Source organism: Carettochelys insculpta, chromosome 25, assembly GCF_033958435.1.
Source record: "Carettochelys insculpta isolate YL-2023 chromosome 25, ASM3395843v1, whole genome shotgun sequence".
Classification (NCBI taxonomy): domain Eukaryota; kingdom Metazoa; phylum Chordata; order Testudines; family Carettochelyidae; genus Carettochelys; species Carettochelys insculpta.
The window spans coordinates 16631975-16652633 of record NC_134161.1 but is presented as its reverse complement, the minus strand read 5'-3'; the positions used below and the strand labels follow the sequence as shown (position 1 = coordinate 16652633).

Here is a 20659-nt window from a genome sequence, read left to right as displayed (position 1 = left end):
TGCTAATTCTTTACACGGGCACGCGTTAAATTTGGCTCCAAATTTTGGACTCTGTCCTGCATTTTTTTACGCAAACTTGAGACATCCAGAGGGTTACTCACACGAGTAAAGGCTGTGGCAGCAACTGGACTCTGGCTTTAGAAAGTTATATCTGGGAAGGAGTTGTCCTGAGTGCGAAAGGGACAAGGGAGCACAAGTCTGACAACCACCAGGACAAAGCACAAGGCCTGTCAAAAATGATTGGGGCAGACACCCTTCACTCCCAACTGGAGACTTGCTTCCAATGGCAGTACAGTACCGATGGGCTCAGTGTCCCCATGTTGGCAGCAGTCCCCCAGGGGAGGGGAGAGCCCCACTTCTGACTAAACTTGCAGAGCAGCAGCAATGTCTGCTGCTGATTTTTTTTTTTTTAAACTCCAGAGGCAGCAGCTCCTGAAACGAAGCCACCGCCTCTGTAGGATTCACGCCCTCTTGCAGCTGATTCCTGAGAACCTTGGCCTGTGCCTGAAAAGACCCCTGACAGCCGTCCCCTCTTTCCACGCAGAGAGAAATGCAGGATCTGAGCCGCAGCCCAGAGAAACCAATCACAGGCCTGTCCATTGCCATCTTCTCTCTGGGCAGTGGTTCCAGGCCCCAGTGGGCAAAGAGTGAGAGCCAAATGAGATTTGAGAATTGCGTCTGAATAACCTAAGGGTAAGTTGAACCTAGAGGGATGCATGTGCTAAATGCGGCTCTCAAGGCACGGCTCTGGGTGCCAATGCGAGCAGCCCAGCAGGCTGATCTCCCTCTCTGTTCTCACTCTCCACCTACTAGTTAACGGGGCCTGATTTTAAATCTGCCCATCCCCCAGGCTCTGTCTGGCTGTGTTTTGAAAGGCATCTGATATCCCCTCCCTGGCTCTGCCAGTTCCCTGCTGGGCTGGGCTCCCCAGCTGCTTGCCATGCCGCCAGTGTGTGTGCACGACCTCCTCTGGGAGAGGAGGGGTGTGCTGGGCCAGGCAGCTGGCCATGCTCCAGCACCTGGCCGTGACATACAGGACCCTTCATGAAACCAGACAGAGTTAAACCCTTTGTTTCCTGTTTGCAGGCCAGCTTAGAAAAAGTCAGGGGGGCGGAGGGGGCTCAAGCGCCCAACAAGACAGTCTTTGTATTGATCTAATTAATTGCTTAGCTGAGGGGCACTGAGGCTGGGAGGTCATGCTGTAAATACCAGCATTGCATGGAGGTTTGAGATGGTTCTGGTGCCGGGGCTTCCCCATCGCCAGAGGTCACGGTACGTCTTGGGGGCGGGCCCTGCGGGGAGCTGGCCTCCCTGTCTGTTCACCCTGTTGCCCACCAGCAGCCGGGACGGGATGTCCTCTGGAGTTTGTTCTCCTGACAACGGCTCTCGCTGCAGTCACTCAGAAGGGAGGAGTTAGGTGCTGACACCTCTGACCTGGACAGCTCTGGGCGCCTGGCCTGGAGAGGCCATAGCTGCACATCTGAGGATGCTGGGTAGCACTTACAGTGCAAACGCCACTTCCACGCCATTCGAATGGGTCCGTCAGCATTGGCTGGGGAGGACCTTGGCGGGGCGGCTCAGCACGGGAGGAGGTGAGTTTTTAAATAGCCTGCAGGGCAGCATGTGACAGCACAGAGGTGGGCGTCATTGTCCTCCAGGTAAACCGAAACCTTCACTACCTGTCCCTGCCTGCCTTTGGGTTTGGAGGCACAGCAGCCGCGTGAGAGCGCTAGCCACATGGTAGAGCTCTCTTGGCAAAGGCCCAGGGAGAGAGTCCCTATGGCGGGCAGCATTGACTCATTGACGGGACCCCCACCTCCTCTTGAGATAAACTAAAGCAAAACCCTGGCCAGTGGGTAACTGACAGTGAAACTTACCTGAGCAGAGGAAACCCCAGTGAAATTCACCAGCCCTGTCTCCCTGGCAGCAGAAGCACATAAGCCTGGGGCGGGTCCCTGGGCAACATGCCTCGCATCTGACAGAGGGACCAGTGTGGCTCCCTGCACCCAGCAGCACCCTCTGCAGCTGGGAGCAGAGCGTGCTGGAGGCCGGGGTGGGGCAGCTGGCCACATGCACAGCCTCCGCCATGTTCCTCAGACGGGTGGAAACACTTTTTAAAGACATAACCCCAGAGGTACTGAGACCACTGAGGGGCAGGGTGAAGTCTCTGCTCTGCAGCTTGCTGGGAGCCCACGGGCACTTAGCTTGTGTGGTAGAGCACAGGGCTTTAGCCCCTAAGGTCACAGGTTCATTTCCTCCTGCTAACAACTCAGGTCCATCAGCCTGACCAAGCCCGCGGGGGCTGCACTGGGGAGTTGTTGGGCTGCAGGTGGACTTTGAGATGCCTGGTCTGCTTGGTGCCAAATCCCCTGCAGTGCACCTGGTGGCCTTGCTCAGCTCACCAGGTGTTGGTAGGTGAGGCCTTGTCCCAAATCATCCTCACAGGGAGCAGGTACTGAACTTGCCACTGGTGCTTGAGCAGGAAGCTAGACTGAGGCTCGCAGGCTGCGTGACTGGCTGGGAGGACAGGAGTGGTTTCTCCGTGATGTTTCTCAGAGCAAGTGTGTGCTGCAGTGGTGTGCCATGCCAGCCTCAGAAGAGCTGGCTGGGAGGACAGGAGTGGTTTCTTGGTGGTGTTTCTCAGAGTGAGCATGCGCTCTGCAGCGGCATGCCATGCCAGCCTCGGAGGAGCTGCGTGGGGTAGAGGCTGGCAAAGCTGCCTGAAAACCCAGACGGATGGACAGGTGCAAAAGGACTTACAGGAAGCATTTAAAATGTGCTCCTCGGGCATCAGACAGCTACGGATAATCCTGGTCTCTCTTGTACCCGCCCACCAAGCACTGCAGGGAGAGAATCATAGACTAATAGAACACTAGGACTGGAAGGGACCTTGAGGGGTTGTTGAGTCCAGTCCCCTGCCCTCATGGCAGGACCAAGCACCAGCTAGACCATCCCTGTTAGTTATCTAACCTGTTTTTAGCTATCTATCTCCAGTGCTGGCGATTCTCCAGCCACCCTTGGCAGAGCCTGATCTTCACTGTGCTGCGGGATAAAACGTACAGCTGCAAAGCTCAGACAGCAAGAAAACAATGAAACAGTAGCAACCTCTGGTGTGGAAATAAGGCATGGTCCTTCTCCACCCTGTTCCGATGGCGGTGCCCACGTGCCAGCTTAGAGGGGAGCATTGGGCCAAACGGTGCATAGATGGAGCTGACGGTCTCTGCCCCAAGCATGCACCGTCTCATTAGGCCAGACAGAGACCTGGTGGGGTGGGGAAGAACACCGCAGCCGACCTAACACAGAGCATAGGGAAGGGATGCTCCACCAGCTCCCAGTGTCCTTAGAGCACTGCAGGGAAGCCTGTGTCTCCCCTACACATTGCTGGCTTAGCAGAGGGGTGGCCGGGCTCTGGGCCCTGTTCTATCCTCTCCCCACCTCCACACAGCAGTGGCTGCCTGGGCTGCTCCAGTGGATCAGAGTGATGCTGATGGGCCTGGGGTACTGCAGAGACCTGGGTGTCACTTCCAGGAGCTGTGCAGAGGCAGAGGAGGTAGGGGGCCTGCCTTAGCCCTGGAGTCCTGCTGTGCCACCCATCGGCCTTTATTGGCACTGACTGGAACCTCCAGGTTCCCCAGGACTGCCCTGAGCGGGATGCAGGGCCTGGGACAACCTCCCCCTCTCCTGTGGAGCCCAGGGCAACCCCTGCCACAGGCCCCACCCCTACTCTGCCCCCTTGTCCCTTCCCTGAGCAGCACAGCCTGTGGGATTATGGGGCCTGGCATGGCAGCAGCAGGATTCTCTTCCCCCGTCCCCACTCACTCGGCAGCCTGCCTTGACCCTCCATGCTGCTCTCCCAAACCTCTGCACTTGGCTTCTTGGCACATGGTGGGGAGCAGGGCAGGCGAGCCCTATTGCCCCCAGGCCCCATAATCCCTTGGGTTCCTCTCAGCTTTAGAACAGTTGGGGCAGCTCCCATGGGGCCCCCAAAAGCACGGTGCCTGGGACGCCCGCCCCAGTTTGTTCTATGGACGGGGCAGCTCTGAGGCCGCCTTTCAATCAGGTGTTATGGTCCAAAACCGGACACCTGATAACCCCACAGTGGCCTCTCCTCTGCCGAGGAAGGGATTGCTGTCAGGAATCTACTGCATTCTTCACGGGCTTTTGTTTCTGAGTCGGGTACAAATGCTATTCTCCCTGGCTGGCGCCGTTTCACAGCCCTCCCAACAGAGCTGTCAGATGCAGGAAAGCAAAGAAGGCCGCCCTATCTATTCGCGTTGATCTTGACTGGAGTTTGCAGCCAGCAGCTCACCCAGCTGAGTTGCTAGAGGTGTGCTTGTTGGAAAACTCTGTTGCAAGATGGGGTGGATGAGCACAAACACATGCTTTGGTACTCTTCTTTCCTGCCAGTGTTCAGGTACAGGCTGTGCCTCTCCAGTCCAGAACTATCTTGTCCAGCAGCATCAGTAATCTGGCATCCTTTCAGTTAGCTGGGCAGCCACTTATCAAGGGTGTGGTCCAGTTTCCCACAGTCCCATAAAGTTTATTTCCAGCCACCAGTCCTGGCCCTCAGTGTTTTGGGCTGTTATTCAGCTCTAATTTGCCCCCAGATGTCTTCTAAGAACCCAGTGAGCAGAGCAAGTGTTGATAACCTGCCAGACAACATTGACCCCGTTGGTCCAAATTCTCTTATTCAGCACCGGTCAGGTCCTGAGGGTGCCGGAGAAGAGAGGCTCAACCTGTACTCGAGCTTTCTTAGCGTGCAGGCTCAGGAAAAGCAAACCTGGAGTCCGAGTGCTCCTGTATTTGCCGAGAACAAGCGCTGGCTTGTGCATCCGGTTATTAAATTTAATTGGGGCAGTGTGTGGACAGCTACATAAATCATGTGATGGGGTGATGTCTGTTCCCTGATGGGATGAGTTGTGTGACTTGCTAACCAGTACAAATTTTGAACTGCTGATATCACAACTGTGTTTTACTATTAGAAATTTGCACTACATGACATTAGTTACAGTGTGAATTTCAAATTGTGTGTATGTTCCAACTGCAAGTAATGCAGTCAATCAGAAGACCAAGAATCATTTGCTGAAACAGTTGCAAATAACTTGGAATAATCAATGATTTAAGAATTTCATAGTAAAAACAACAAGAAGTCCTGTGGCACCTTTATAGATTAACAGATTTATTGGCGCATAAGCTTTTGTGGGCAAGAACCTGCTTCATCTGACGGTCATAACAGAGGGAAGCAAGTCATAACTGATCTGTTTCGCTGTCGCTCAGAGCCCGGCAGAGGTATGCCTGCCTCACAGCACTGCACCTGCTGGTGGGGTTTCCATGAAGCCCTGCAGGCATTCCATTAATTTACGGAGAAGCCACAATGCAAAGATACAGGTGCCTGAGACCTCTCCTGGGCTCAGCAAAGGAAAATCCAATACCTGGCGATCCTCATCCCTTCAGCTTCCATCTCGGTGCAGTCTATCTAAACCCACTTCCACTCTCGTCTCTTAGAGACAGGGCTGTGAGATGGCTGCTGCCATCCACTCAGCTCAGGTATTTGGCTCCAGGGTTCCAGGACAAGTGGTAGCTCTGAGTGCAGCTGTTTTTATCAGCTGTTCTTCTGTGCTGCCGACCCTCCTCTAGACCTCCGTGGATGGAACATGACACCAGTGAATTGGACTGGGGTAGAATTACAGATTAAAGAGTCAGAGAAGAGGTGAGGCCCTTCTCCAGAGGCCATCAGAATCAGCGTGCGGCATCCCCAGGGTTGAGTTTTTTTACACAGCTGACTTTTCTAACACTTTTCTTAAGGTAAAAGAGGCCCATATTTGGCATGGGTGCTAAAAGATTTATGAGTGTTACACACCTTGAATAATTCTACCTGTAGAAGCCCCTTCATTCTACTTTTTTCCATGTTAGAGAGAACATTTGAAGACTACAGGCTTGACAAAAGGAAAGTCTCTGAAAGGATGTTTGAAATCATTGCACAAGAATTAATTGACGAGCTTCCAAGTGATGGAGAAGAGGGAGAGATTTGAATGGAGAAGTACTTTGCTTCGTAAGTAGGAAGCAGAGTGTGTGTGTGTGTGTGTGTGTGTGTGTGTGTTGGGGCAGTGGGGTACAGCAAGTGGGAAACTAGTATGATATTTTTAAATGATTCAGAAGCAGTATTTCAACAGCCAGTTTGAAGGCTCAGGTTTCAGGGCTCTTTCTGCTGTGAGGGTATGTCACAATAAATATGTCACAGTTCTAAGACCAGCACTGTGTTATAGCAAAGTAAAGACTGAAGCTTTTGCAGATGCTTGAATGAATTGCATCTGTTAACGGCCATTTGGGCTGGGACAAGGAATGTCGGGGTGGCTGTTTGAACCAGGTCCGGCTCTGAGGCAGGTAGGAGGGCAGGGTGTCTCCAAGTATGGGACTAGCAGTCCTGCAAATGCTCTTCCAAAGCCAGGAAATGGTGTGTAACAAATAACAATCTAGGTAAACCCAGTGTTTAACTAGGAGTGGCTCCTGGCGTTGGTGGCACTGGGATAGAAGAAAGCAGGGGATACGGGAGAGGAGTGGTATTATTCTATCCCACTTGCCATATCATACTTCAGACTCAGGGCAAATTGTCTCACCTCTCACGTCCTTAAGCAGCTATGGCCATCTTTCCGTCAGCAAAACAGGGTTTTTTACATCCCAGGTGAGGGCCCTGACTATGGACTGTGGGGAACCCTCTGGTGGAACCTTCTCGGTCCTCAGTTTAAAAAGGAACTTTGAACCTTATGTTTTTCCAGACTCCCCAGCCATCCCAGGCAGTTCTCTGCTGGCCAAACTATAGACTCATTTTACCTGGAGCCCATGACTACCTAAGAGAAGCCTACTAAGGCCTCAAATGTGCACCAATAGAAGACACGCACATGTGGTTCTTTGGGCATGAGCTTGTTAAGACATGAATGAGTGAAGTCTGGGGCACTCTAGGTTTGAGTGTTCTCTTCGATAGATGTGGAGAAGAAAGTCCTGGCTGGGAGGGTTAGTTGGGGTTCCAGCTTCAAGCAGGGGGCTGACCCTCCTGAGGTCTTTTCCAACCTAATCTTCTGTGTTTCTGTGGGAAAGCTGGTCTCGGGAATTTGGCCAAGTCTCTGGAAAGAAGAGTCCATGTGGAGGAAAGCCAGTGACCCAACTCCATCTGGGTGTGTGCGGTGTCTGCTTTGCTTCTCTCTTGGTAGTTGAGGATTTTTGCACTACTGCCCATGGCCAGAGTAGCTGTAAAATCAATAGCGCTAAGAAGTCCCTACTGGACTCCTGAAATTTTTGGAACATCTCTGCTTACGGGGCACAGCTCTGCTTTGGATACTCTTTTTTGGCCTTTTCTTTTCTCTTTTGTGGGGAGCAGCATGTAATGAGGGCCTTTCTGACGTGTGAATGTCACTGGTAGGAGCCTCTTTCCCCCTAACCTATCCCCTTTTCTTCCATAGAATTTCAGGACTAGAAGGGATCTTGAGACATCAAGTCCAGTCCTCTGCATCCATGGCTGGACCAAGCACCATCTAGATCATCCCTGACAGGCGTCTGTCTAACCTGCTCCTCAATATCTCCAGCAATGGAGATTCCACAACCTCCCTTGGCAATTTATTCCACTCTTTAACCGCCTTAACAGTTAGGAAGTTTTTCCTAATGTCCAACCTAAACCTCCCTTGCTGCAGTTTAAGCCCATTGCTCCTTGTCCTGTCCTCAGAGGCCAAGAAGAACAATTTTTCTATCTCCTCCTTGTAACAAACTTTTAGGAACTTGAAACCTGTACCTCCTGCATCTCATTTCAAACTCTCCATTTAATACACACTAGAGTTATATTAGCATTTTTGTAGCTGCATCACACTGGTGCCTTGTATTCAGTTTGTGATCCATTATAACCCAGAGATCCTTTTCAGGACAGGTGCCACCTAGACAGTTATTTCACATGTTCTATTTACGCATTTGACTTTTCCTGCCTAAATGAAGTACTTTGCACTTGTCTTTACTGAATTTCATCTTGTTGGATTCTGATCAATTCTCCAGTTTATCAAGGTCGCTATGACTTGGAAACCTGTCCTCCAAACTCAGTTTGCCTTTGAAAATAAAGGTTTTTTTACCCTCAGGGTGAGGGATTAAAGCTTAAAAATGTGACCCCTTAAGGTTTAGATGTCAGACTACAAATCCTGCCCCTACCCCCCGCCTCTGAGGTGTCATCACTTTTAAAAACTCCTGAGTTTTGGGGCAGAACCCCCCCCCCTTGGATTTTGGACATGGATGTTGGTGGAGCTGCAGGAGGAGACAGAAGCATTTGGCACTGCTGCAGCCGAGAGGTGTTTTCCTGACTGGCTCAAACAGCAGATAAAATGCAGTTACTCACTCACCTGGCAAATGCGGCAGTCAGAACCCAATCATCCCATGTGACTTTTCTGACCAATCATGACCAGTATTCCCACTAGTTTTTTTCCATCCACATGCGGAACAGTTTTTATGTGCCCGAAGTCAGGTGTGAATGTGCACCATCAGTAGACACACAACCTGTCTGTGGGTGCTCTGCTAATCAGCTGGGTGGCGTCTGTATGTTTTGTGAGCAGCCACACAAGCACACAGCTTACAGGTAGTACAGCCTGTGACCAATTAACCCAGACTGAGGCCAGGTCAACCCTAGACCTTGAAGTTGATTGTAGATATGCAGTTCCAGAGACGGCAATTGCATAGCTGGAATGGACTTATCTACAATCCATTTACCTGGCTGCCCTCACTGAGGGAGGTTGTTGGAAGACACGTTCCCATCGACCTCCCTTACTCCTTGTGATAATGAGCAGCACGGGGGTTGACAGTCGACCCCTGATAGTTTGATTTTGCGCATCCCTGCTAGGCGTGTGACATCGACCCTGCCCAGGTCAATCACCCAGGTAGTGAAACATACCCTGACATTCAGCAAAGGAACACACAAATATCCAGCAACAATTTTCAATCAGTTTAAAACAAGAAGAAAAGTTACCTTTTGTTGACAACTTGGAAACTGCAAATATTTTCTTATGGTAAAAGCAGGAACTTGTAAGCAACCAAAAAAAATCGTGACAAATATTTCACTCATCTAACTGCCTGTTGAGTCTCTTCAGCTGTGTTCCAAGTGAGACTCCTGCTGTGCTGTGTACCATCACTGCACCAGGCTCTGCCTCTGAGGTTGTTGTTGCGTGAGGCAACCCTGCAATTGCTGCAATAGGAACAGGACTTGATATCACAATAAAATCCACCATTTTCCCCTCGGGAGGGAAATGCTGAGCCTGGCGTCTAGTTCAGAGCTCTGATGGCCAGAAGGAGAAGGCCCATTCTGATTTAGAGTAGTGTTTCCCAAATGGTGTTTTGTGGAAGGAACCCCATGGTTCTGTGAAGTGACAATAAGGGTTCCGCAAGTAAATCCCATTACAATAGCTGACTCCTCTGCAGGTTCCTGCCCTGCCGCCCAGGAAACAGTAGAACTAAACTTAATTGGTTTAACGGCCGGCAGGGCAGCGGGAGGGATCTGGAAGTTAAACCAACTCAATTTAGTTCCATTCTTTCAGCAGCAGCAGAGCGGGAGCTGCAGAGAGCCCCTCACCCGTCTCGGTATCTGAGTGGCCACACTGCTTTGGTGGGCATGGCTTGGCTCACCAGCTCCCAGTGGAACACCTCCCTGCCAGCCTTCCTTCTGCTGGGTGCACATGGCCACCCAGCATAGGCTCTGCAGCCAGCTCAATGGATGGGTTAGCCTGGGAGGGCCAGTTTGGGGCTGGGGGGGGGAGGGGTTTAAGGGATGGCGGATAAAGCTTGTGGAGAGCGGGTTGGATCTGGAGGCTGAGGCAGGTAAAGCCTGGAGAGGGGAGGTGGGTCTGAGGGCTTTGAGGGGCGTAGAGCCGCAGAATAGGGTTCTGCAAAATTCCTTGAAGTTTAAAAAGGCTCTGTGGCCCGATGAAATGGGGAAACACTGCCCTAGTCTGACATGCACAAGGCAGGCCAACAGATTCACCCAGCAGTGATTGACTGGCCTGATGCTGTGCAGAGAATCCTGGCTTTGAGTCCAGCAGACTGTCAGCTAGCCCATATTGCCTCCCTGGTTAGCCTAGTATCAGAGGGGAAGCTGTGTTGGTCTATATCTGCAAAAACAACAAGAAGTCCTGTGGCACCTTACAGACTAACAGATTTTTTGGAGCATAAGCTTTCATGGGCAAAGACCGCTTTGTCGGATGTGTGTTCTCACAGAGCAATACACTTCTCCTTAATGTGAGTAAGGCTGGCAGACTTTACCCCTCAGTGTTAATGTGAAGAACAGTGTTATCTTTACCAGGGTCTCCAAATCATATGGTTGACCTAAAATCACAAGATTTCAAAATCTTGGCAAATATTGGGTTTTCTTTATTTCCAGTCAGGTGTTTAGAGCTTCACGTGATTGACTTATGAGGAGAGGCTGAGGGGTTTGGCCTTATTTAGTCTACAGAACAGAAGAGTGAGGGTTGGTTTGACAGCAGCCATTAACTTCCTGAAGGGGAGCTCTAAAGAGGATGGTGAGAGGCTGGTCTTAGTAGTGATGGATGGCAGAACAAGAAGCGATGGTCTCAAGCTGTGGTGGGGGAAGCCTAGGTTGGTATTTCACGAGGAGGGTGGTTGAAGCTCTGGAATGTGTTACCTAGAGAGGAGGTGGAATCTCCATCCCTAGAGGTTTTTAAGTCCTGGCTTGACAAAACCCTGGCTGGGATGATTTAGTGGGGGTTGGTCCTGCTTTGGGCAGGGGTCTGCACTCAATGACCTTCTGAGGTCCCTTCCAAACCCATGGTTTTCGGATTCACACGTGTACTATGTTTTTACTCTGTTACCACAACCAGAAGGGCCAGAGACCCACTCTCCAAAGACAATGAAACCTGAGATCCTCGCCAAATCATCCCTCTCCAGGGTGGGGGGCTTAATAACACAAGTGCCAGTGACGCTGTAGAAAATTCCAAGCTGGCTTCCCTGCTGCAAGTTTTAGCAAGAGTGGCCCATGTTGGAGCCACTCCCACAGCTGCTGAATACAATTACAGTCCCTGGCATGTCATTTAATTACCAGCATTTGGAAAACACTTAAACACAAAATGCCATGTCTGCACTGGGTGCTGTGTTATTTCTCTAAATACATAACGGACACTAAGCTAAATAGATAAAATGGTAATAAAAATTCCTCTATATTATATATTAATATAATAATCTAAATTATATTTCTCCTGTGTTAAATATGGGAAAGTTTGTATTAACTTATTTGATGGGTGAATTTAAATAGAGGACTGGGTGATGTCATCTGAACCAGGGAGATAGTTTGTGAAACAATATCCCATCCAAACCTTAGTGGGTTGTCTTAAAATAGCAATTTTATAGTGTGGAAATGTGATAGCGCTTTGAAAATGAGCACCTGGCTGGATCTTGTAAAATTAACTTCAGCCATAGCATGTCTTAGGGAACCGTTCCCTAGCAATCAGGCCTCGCCTGCCTCCTGGAGACAGCTTATAGCAAAGTTGCTGTGACTGCTGGTCTCTAGCCTTTTGCAAGTCATTCTGTGGAGCTGCAGACCAGAATTCAAAGTGACCGACTTGTTACCAGCAGCCACACTGGTCAGTATTGGAGAAGTTACAATACAGCAGACGCAATATGTCGGCACTCTCGGTTCCAGTCTACCTGGGACGGATGAGGAAACAATCATTGAGTGCCTGGGATGTAACTGACTTATCATAGGGTGCTGTGATTTACTGGGCATTGGTGAATTTCCTTCAGGTTTCCTCCCTGTTGTGGCCAGTTTGCTGCCGGGATTTTTAATAAACATATAAAAATGTGAAGAGTTCGCGTAGGGATGACTAGCTTGGAATCCATGGGCCAAATGAATCACCGGATTCTTTTCTGAGATGATGAAGACACCTGTGCAAAAGCCATCTGACTGAGGGTGTCAGTGGAATCTGCCCACCTAGGGGCTGGCCCATGGAGTGCCACTAGACCACTGACAGAGAGAAAGAAGCAGTCTCCTCTGTAGCCTTAGCTGGCAGCCAGCTGGCTTTTAGCTCACACGGTAGAGCAGGGGTCAGAACCTTGCCATGCATGTCACCCCCAATTTTCATCGGCAGCAGAGGGAGCTCAGCCCTCCCCTCCCCCCCATGTAGCTGGGAGCTTGCTCAAAGCCTCTGCTGTATTTCCTTCAGCCCCTTGCTGCAAAAGCCCCAGCTCTGGGCAGGAAAATACCAGGGAATGGGCACCAAGTGCTTAGCCTGGTTGGAAGACAATTAAGTCTTCTAAAGTGTTTTAGCACTTCATGGCTACGTCTACACGTGCAGCCAACATCGAAATAGCTTATTTCGATGTTGAGACATCGAAATAGTCTATTTCGATGAATAACGTCTACACGTCCTCCAGGGCCGGCAACGTCGATGTTCAACTTCGACGTTGCTCAGCCCAACATCGAAATAGGCGCAGCGAGGGAACGTCTACACGTCAAAGTAGCACACATCGAAATAGGGATGCCAGGCACAGCTGCAGACAGGGTCACAGGGCGGACTCAACAGCCAGCCGCTTCCTTAAAGGGCCCCTCGCAGACACAGTTGCACTAAACAACACAAGATACACAGAGCTGACAACTGGTTGCAGACCCTGTGCCTGCAGCATAGATCCCCAGCTGCCGCAGAAGCAGCCAGAAGCCCTGGGCTAAGGGCTGCTGCCCACGGTGACCATAGAGCCCCGCAGGGGCTGGAGAGAGAGCATCTCTCAACCCCCCAGCTGATGGCCGCCATGGAGGACCCAGCAATTTCGACGTTGTGGGACGCGGATCGTCTACACGGTCCCTACTTCGACGTTGAACGTCGAAGTAGGGCGCTATTCCTATCTCCTCATGAGGTTAGCGACTTCGACGTCTCGCCGCCTAACGTCGAAGTTAACTTCGAAATAGCGCCCGACGCGTGTAGACGCGACGGGTGCTATTTTGAAGTTGGTGCCGCTACTTCGAAGTAGCGTGCACGTGTAGACGCAGCTCATGCGTGCTCCCTTGCCTTTCCCTGCCCAGAGCTGGGGCTTTTGCAGCAGCTCCCACAGCTGGCTTCACCTTCACTCCAGCTGCTGCAGCAGGAGATGGGGAGGGAGATTTGTGCTGGCTAAAGAGCAGGCTGAGGAATGCAGCTCTCTGCTGTGCTCTCACAGGTTAGCAGAGGCTGTTATCAGGCAGGTACAGGAATTTCCTCCCCCTCCCCCACATCCCCTGGGTAAAGTAGTTCCAAAGAGAGCAAAACAGTTCAGCTGGAAGGAAAGCCCCCCCGCCCCTCCCCCCACAATAACAGCTCCCCTTTGAGCAATGTTGACTCCGCAGGAGCCCATTCGTGCTGGGAGGTAGCTGGAATGCTGCTTCCTGGCCCCACTGGGCTGCCAGGAGCCTGCCCCCCTCTCTGCTGTGACTGATGGGGAGGGCTGGAGTCTGGAGCTGGGATGTGGTTTAAATGCTGCCTCCCGGCTCCCACCGGCTGGCGGGGCTGGTTTCTGAGTAACCCATTCAGCTGAAAAAGGGGGTGTGCCGTGGAATTGTTTGTCTGCTTGAGGTGTGCCCTGTTGCTGACAAGGTTGGCAACCACGGGCCGAACCCAAAAGAGGGTTTCTCTGGCCTAAACCAGCAAGCCAGACCCTCTGCCCCCAGCAAGTCCATGGAGTGGCTTCTCCCAAGCCCAGGCGCCGGAACGTTCCCATTCTGAGCAGGGTGTGTTTCAGACCCTCCTGGTACTGGCACCAGTGATGGGACGAGGTGCAAGCAAAGGACAAGGGGTTGCTGGCAGGTGTTGGAAGGCTGCTCTTCTGGCACACAATTCTCCCGTCCAGCAGCCCCAGGAGGACTGCAGAAGGGTTGGGGTGGGGCTGGGGATGTAAATGGGTTCTGTTTGCATGGTGTTTCCACTGTGTGCCAGCAGGCAGACCAGCCCCTCCTCATGCTAGCAGGGAAGGGACTCAGTCCTGGAGCCATGAAGCAATGGTCAAGGGACAAAGGGAGCAGAGGATGGATCATCTGCCCTGCTCATTTGTGCTCATGATGAGTTCAGGCTCTCAAAAGTATCGGGGGGGGGGACCTGTTAGTTCTCCTGCTCCCCTCATGCTACACCACACCCCAGTCACCCACATATGTGTAGCCAGCCGTTCCCCTCCACTCACCCTGCCAGTCAGAGGAGCCCCTCACACCTCACCCGCTGTCCCAAATCTTCCTCCAGAATCTCAGCTTGCCCCTGCTCCTTGGAATAGGGCTCAGGTGTAGAGGTTGCCAGGCACATGCCCGTTCCAGATGTGTGGCATCTTGGAAGCTGGCTCCCCCCTCACCCAGGACTTAATACCTCTTCTGGCTAACTGAGACCCATGTTTAAATGTAGCTCTGTGGGACACCACAGGCCAACTCCGAATTGCCCATATGCCTCGATAATTGTTTCTGTTACATTTGGCAGGTGCGCGCTGTGGTTAGAGGACAATATTTTGCTCTGATTTTAAGCAATTTGCCTTGTCTTGCCCAGCTTGCCTCAGAGCTCCTACGGTCAGAATTTGTGACTCCATTACCTGCTCCTGGATTCTTCTCCTACCTTCATCAAGAACCTGCCTAATGTGTCTTCTCTGCTCGGCCCCTCTCCTCAACTATCTGTTCATAATTCTGGTGCCAGTGTCCAGGTCTCACTGGGGAGCAAGGAAGGGAAAATACCTGAGCAGCCATTCAAGATGAGCTCCTGTAAAAAGGCTCACTCTTCTCTGGGGGCCCAGGGCCTGGACTGGACAGTTCTGGTGCCTCTTTCCTGCTGTGCTCTCCAGACTCTGTTTTTCTTTGATTAAAATCGGTATCTACATAACTCTTGTCTCAGGGGTTACCATAATTGCCTGGATTGTGGAAGACAAATTTAAAAATCCTATTTCTGCTGGCGGTGGAGAAAAGAGACATCTCTTCGGGTAGGCAAACATCTGTCAGGGATGATCTAGATGGTATCTGGTCCTGCAGTGTAGGTGGTGGGTGGATAAGGTTCCCTTCCACTTCTGCTGGAAAGACCATGAAAACACAAGTGACAGGTGCACTTGGTGGAAGCAGACCTGTAGCTCTGGTGAGTGGGGGCTCGTGCCAGTGATGACACCTCAAATTGGTAACTAGTTTACACATTGTTCCCGTGCCTCGAGGGCGGGGGGAGTCCTGGCATCACGTCTGCGCAGTCTACTTTAAGTGGCAACTCCTGGTGGGGGTTTCTCTTGTGGACAGGACTCAGACGAGCATCACAACCTTATCTTTCCACAGACCTCTGGCTACAGCGGGGTAATACTTTCTTGGTGATGTTAAAGAGAGCAAGTAGGCAGATTCTCTCATGTACTATGTAACGGGGCCTGCTTTGTGAAGGGGCCTTGTGCTGAGTACAAGATCTTCCTTGACTAGAGCAGGAACAAGAGGTGTGTTGAAAAAGGGTTGGGGAAAGGTCATAACAAGTGCCAAATTCCTCAAATTCAGGATATGTTAATTACTCGTTTCTGCACTAATTGGGCCTCAATTGGAGTATCGTGTCTGTGTCCAGTTCTGGGCACCACATTTTAAGGACTATGTGGAGAAATTTGAGAGGATCTAGAGAAGAGCAACTAAAATGAATAAAGGTCTAATGAATGTGACCTATGCGGGAAGACTGAAAGAACTGGGCGTGTTTAGTTTAGAAAAGAGAAGACCGAGAGTGGACGTGATAGTGGTTTACAAGTACCTAAAACAGTGTTACAAGGTGGAGGGAGTAATTGTTCCCCTTGGCCTCTGAGGACAGGACAAGAAGCAATGTCTTAAACTGCAGCCAGGGAGGTTTAGGCTGGAAACTAGGAGAAATTTCCTAACCGTCGGGGTGGTGAAGCACTGGAATAAATTGCCTAGGGGTGATGTGGCATCACCATCGCTGGAGCTATTTAAGAGCAGGCTAGACAGACGCCTGTCAGGGAGGGTCTAGATGGCGCTCGGTCCTGCCGCGAGGGCAGGGGACTGAGCTCGATGACCTCTCGAGGTCCCTCCCAGTTCCGGTGTTCTATGGGTCTGTGACTGTGCTGCGCCCTACAGCCTAGCCCGCTTTGCGAACAGTCAGGCGCAGGGCCAGGTCCGCTGCATGGGAGTGTCTGATTCTAGAACACGTAGCATGTGCCTCCTGGCCCCAGGGGTCGGGGGGTTTTGCTCCATAGCAAGTGGAAGGGTTCCACTGCTTGCGCCACAAAACCTTTTTTTCAGATGAGCAAAATCGCTTCTCTTTGCCTGGCTGGCAGGGCTGAGATCGGGGAGAATGGCAGCTGTACTCTTTAAATTGCATTTATTCTGAGCAACAGTTAGGGTATGTCTGTACTTACCAGGAGAGTGACTTGGTCTGGGCTGAGCTCCTGGGGTTCAATTTCACGTGTTTAATGGGATATGTGAAATCGAATTATCAAGGCTCTACAGTCAACTCTTTTATTCCTCATTCTTGTGAGGCGAAAGGGAGGTTGATGGGAGAGTTTCTCTTGTTGACCTCCCTCTGTGTGGACGGCCAGATAAGTTATCGTAGATATGTCGAGTCCTGCTACGCAATTGTTGTCGCTGGAATTGTGTGTCTAGGATCGACTTCTGGGGTAGTGTAGACCTGGTCCTAGTCTATATTCCTCTGCTTAGCTGGGATGTGTTTACCTCAGCCGACTTAGGACCTGCTTGCGCAGCAGCAGGCAAAGGTGCCACAGAACCAACGCAGAGTGGCTTGTGGGGCAAAGGCTGAGGTAATGGAAAGGTAAAGTCATGAAAACTCGGGTAAACATATCTAAGCCCCCTCTGCATTTGTGTGCACACAGTTCTGTGGTTCAGCTGCACTGTTTCTAGTGGCAGCAGCTTCAGTACAAGACTCGTTCCGCCAGTGAGGATGGTGCTCTTTCTCTGGGGACTTTGAGAGCCTTTCTTCACAGAGAGGTGAGCAGCTTTTTCCAAGGATAGGGTTTTTCTTTGTGCCTTAGTTGAGAAGCCTTGACACAAGATTTTCCATAAAAGCCAGTCAGTGTGGCTAGTTTCCAAGGGCCACCTACTTCGTTTTCTGCTTTGGCTCTTTTTTCCCCCCCGCCCCCTCTTTTTTTGAGAGCATTCCAGTCAGCTGCCACGATCTGGCTTTGAAATATACCCTGCCAATCAGTCGTGTGTTTTAATTAATTTGCTCTTTCTGTCTAAGGCCTGCACCTTTCAAATCTCTCTTCCTCAGCCTGGCTCCTAGCTCACTTGTTTAGCCAAAATCTTCCTCATGCCTTTTTCTAGTGATAAGAGTACAGAGAATGTCTTGCTCATATGCCCAAGCATTTGTGGGATTGAAAAGTCTGGTGTCTGTGAGTCAGTGGGTGCAACAACTACCAAGGTCCTGCCTTTAAAGAAGCCCATGTGCTTGTATAGGTAGCTGATGAGTCAGCCTCTTTGGCAGGGTTTTATGGTGTGTTGGCTTTTGATCACGTCATAAAGAAAAGCTGAAGGAACATCTTGCGTGACCCGAGCAAACTCAGAGTCAAGCAAATTCAGTGCCCAGGGGCAAACTGTTGGATCTTGAGGTGATGGGTTATATGGGGGCAATGGTAGGTAAATATCATCTCTTGAAACACAGACCTGGCAAAGCCAGAAGCATTAAACATGTCATACTGAGAGTGCATGGCCAAAGCAGCATTTCTTGGAGAAACACTCTGAGACTGTGAGCTCATTATTTTTCAGAGGCGAGTCCCAATCTCCTTCATTTGGTGGCTAAATTGGGAATTAGGTGCCTAATTTTATGTAGTATTCTTGGAGATGTGTCGATCCCAGGTGGTTAGAGAGACATGGTAGGTGTGGGAATATCTTGTATTGGGCTAACTTCTGTGAGGGAGGAAGACCAGCTTTTAAGCCACGCTGAGCTTTCCTGGGCAGCCCTACAGCTTTGCAGCTCAAAAGTTTTCTCTCTCTCTCTCATCACAGAGGCTGCTCCAATAAAAGATACCCATTCTCCACCTTGTATCTAACTTAAAATCATAGAGTCCCAGGGCTGAAAGACACCTCAGGAGGTCATCAAGTCCAGCCCCCTGCCCAAAGCAGGATCAATCCCAACTAAATAATTCCAGCCAGGACTTAAAAACCTCTACAGATGGAGATTCCACCACCTCTCTAGGTAACACATTCCAGTGCCTCACCACCCTCCTGGGGAAATAGTTGTTCCTAATACCCAACCTACGCCTCCTGCTCTGTGACCTTGAGACCATTGCTGCTTGTTCTGCCATCGGTCACTGCAGAGAACAGCCTCTCTCCATCCTCTTTAGAACTTCTCTTCAGGAAGTTGAAGGCTGCTATCAAATTGCCCCTCACTCTTCTGCAAACTAAGCCCAGATCTCTCAGCCTCTCCTCACAGGTCGTGTGCTCCAGCCCCCTGATCATTTTGGTTGCCTTCTGCTGGATCCTCTCCAGTGCATCCACATCCTTTCTGTACTGGGGGAAGGGGCAGAACTTGACACAATACTCCAGCTGTGGCCTCACCGGGAGTGAATAAAGGGGAATAACCACTTCCCTAGGTCTGCTGGCAATGTTCCTTACCAATGCACCCCGAGGCAACATTAGCCCTTCTGGCTACAAAGGCACACTGTTGATTCATATCCAGCTTCTCATCCCCTGTGATCTCCAGGTCCACACCTTCCCTGGTGAGGCCTCATCTGAAGTATTGTGTCCGCTTCTGGGCCCCAATTACAGAAAGGATGTGGACACACCAGAGGGAGTCCAGTGGAGGGCAACAAAATGATTTGGGGGACGGAGCACATGACCTACGAGGAGAGTATGAGGGATTTGGGCTTATTTTTTCTACAGAAGAGAAGAGAGAGGGGTGAATTGTGTAAATTATTTTCAGCTAGACATGCAGTCTAGATGTAGCCTAGGAAAATGGAGAAACACTGGAAAGCATTACCTAGGCAGGTGGTGGAATCTCCCTCACTAGAAGTTTTTAAAGTCCTGGCCTGACAAAGCCCTGGCTGGGATGATTTAGTTGAGGTTGGTCCTGCTTTAGGCTGGGGACTGAACTCAATGATCTGCTGAGGTGCCTTCCAGCCCAAGGATTCTGTGGCTTTAGCACAGGCCCTGATGTGTTTGTGGTAACCCAAACTAGGAGGAGCCAGTGGCAGTGAGCAGTAAAGTGATCTATTCACTCTCATTGAGTAGCCCTTTGTTGCAAGTCTGGCCTGGAACTCAGTTGGTGGAGGGGTGCCCGTAACAGAAGCCTTTCCATAACAGTCCGGGGAGCATTGCCATTACATAGCAAGGAGCTATTTCCCAGCTCTAGTAAATAGCTTTTAATGTGTATTCCAGCACGCAGCCCTGTGATTCCAATGGTAAATAAGGAGCTAGCAAGGAGGATCCATCCTTCCTTCATCTGATGTTAGTCAAGGCATTAGAATTCATTGTTACAAAGTATAAAAGGAGAGAATTATCAGAACCAGGCTAGTCCCTCCCCCGAGCTGGAGCTAACCTGCTTGCATAAAATTAGCATTTAATAACAGCTTAGCTTGTCTTTGAACAGAATGGCTCTCCATCTTTCGGAGCGTATCCAATTAAAATTCATCCTATCCCAGGCAGTTGAACTGCTGCAGGATCCTCCAGAGCTCACTTGTTCTAATAGCATTTTGTAGATCAAGTTTATAATCTGAGGCCAGCTGGCACGTAGTGACAGGTGATTGGGCTTGTGGCCTCGGGCGCACTGGTGACGGGTGAGGAACCTATTCATCTGAGTGGAGACACTCACAAGTCATATTTTGCTCTGCCACTACCCTGAACTCTTAATAAATCACATTTCTTTAAATGCCCCACCTCTCAAGACAGGATCGTGGGGGGCTGCCATGATCAGGGATGGAGATTGCGCTAGAATTTTATGTAACAGATGATTCATTTTTGTGGATTTAACCCGTGGGAACTAACCCCCCGTAAAGGGTTCTGCAGCCTGGCTCCCAAGTTGTCAGGTCAGACGGGGGAGACAGAAATGTCCCCAGCTGATTGCACTGACATATTTCAACCCCAGGCCTTGCACAAAATGGCAAAAGGTTGTAGCAATTCCCTGGCAGAATATGATAGCCCCTCTTGGCTGATGTTTGTCTAAATGGTTGGAGAGGTCAGGAATTGGCCTTAGGACTCTTCCCATTCAACTTCTGGGGACATATTTTTGAACATTGCATACAGCTGTGGTCGCCTCATCTCAAAAAAGAGACATTGGCACTGGAAAAGGTTCAGAAAAGGGCAACAAAAATGATGAGGGGTTTAGAACAGGTGCCAAGTGAAGAGAGATTAAAAAGACTGGGACTTTTCGGCTAAGAAAAGAGGAAACCAAGAGGAGATATGATAGAGGTCTATAAAATCATGACAGATGTGGAAAAATTGAATAAGGAAAAATTCTTTACTTGTTTCCATAACACAGGAACCAGAGGTCACCAAATAAAATCAATGGGCAGCAGGTTTAAAACTAACAAAAGGAAGTTTTTTTTCACACAGCGCACAGTCAACCTGGGGAACTCCTGGCCAGAGGAGGTTGAGAAGGCCAGGACTTCAACAGGGTTCAGAACAGAACTAGATAAATCCATGGAGGGGAGGTCCATTAGTCAGGATGGGCAGGAACGGTGTCCTTGGCTTCTGTTTGTCAGGGCCTGG

At 50.4% G+C, this 20659-nt stretch overlaps 1 protein-coding gene across 7 annotated transcripts in view; it reads left to right on the top strand.

The window, feature by feature from the left end:
- PKNOX2 (PBX/knotted 1 homeobox 2) overlaps window positions 1-20659 on the top strand; it is a 279747-nt gene that overhangs the window by 22686 nt on the left and 236402 nt on the right. The window contains exons 1-2 of one of the 7 annotated variants that reach the window (XM_074977019.1): window positions 502-693; window positions 5914-6052. The exons of 1 other annotated variant lie outside the window; for it this stretch is intronic. The gene's annotated coding sequence lies outside the window, so the exon portion shown is untranslated. Of the gene's footprint in view, window positions 1-501; window positions 694-5913; window positions 6053-20659 lie in introns of those variants that run through there. 5 more of the 7 variants (XM_074977026.1, XM_074977028.1, XM_074977025.1 and 2 more) reach the window with 5 other exon arrangements.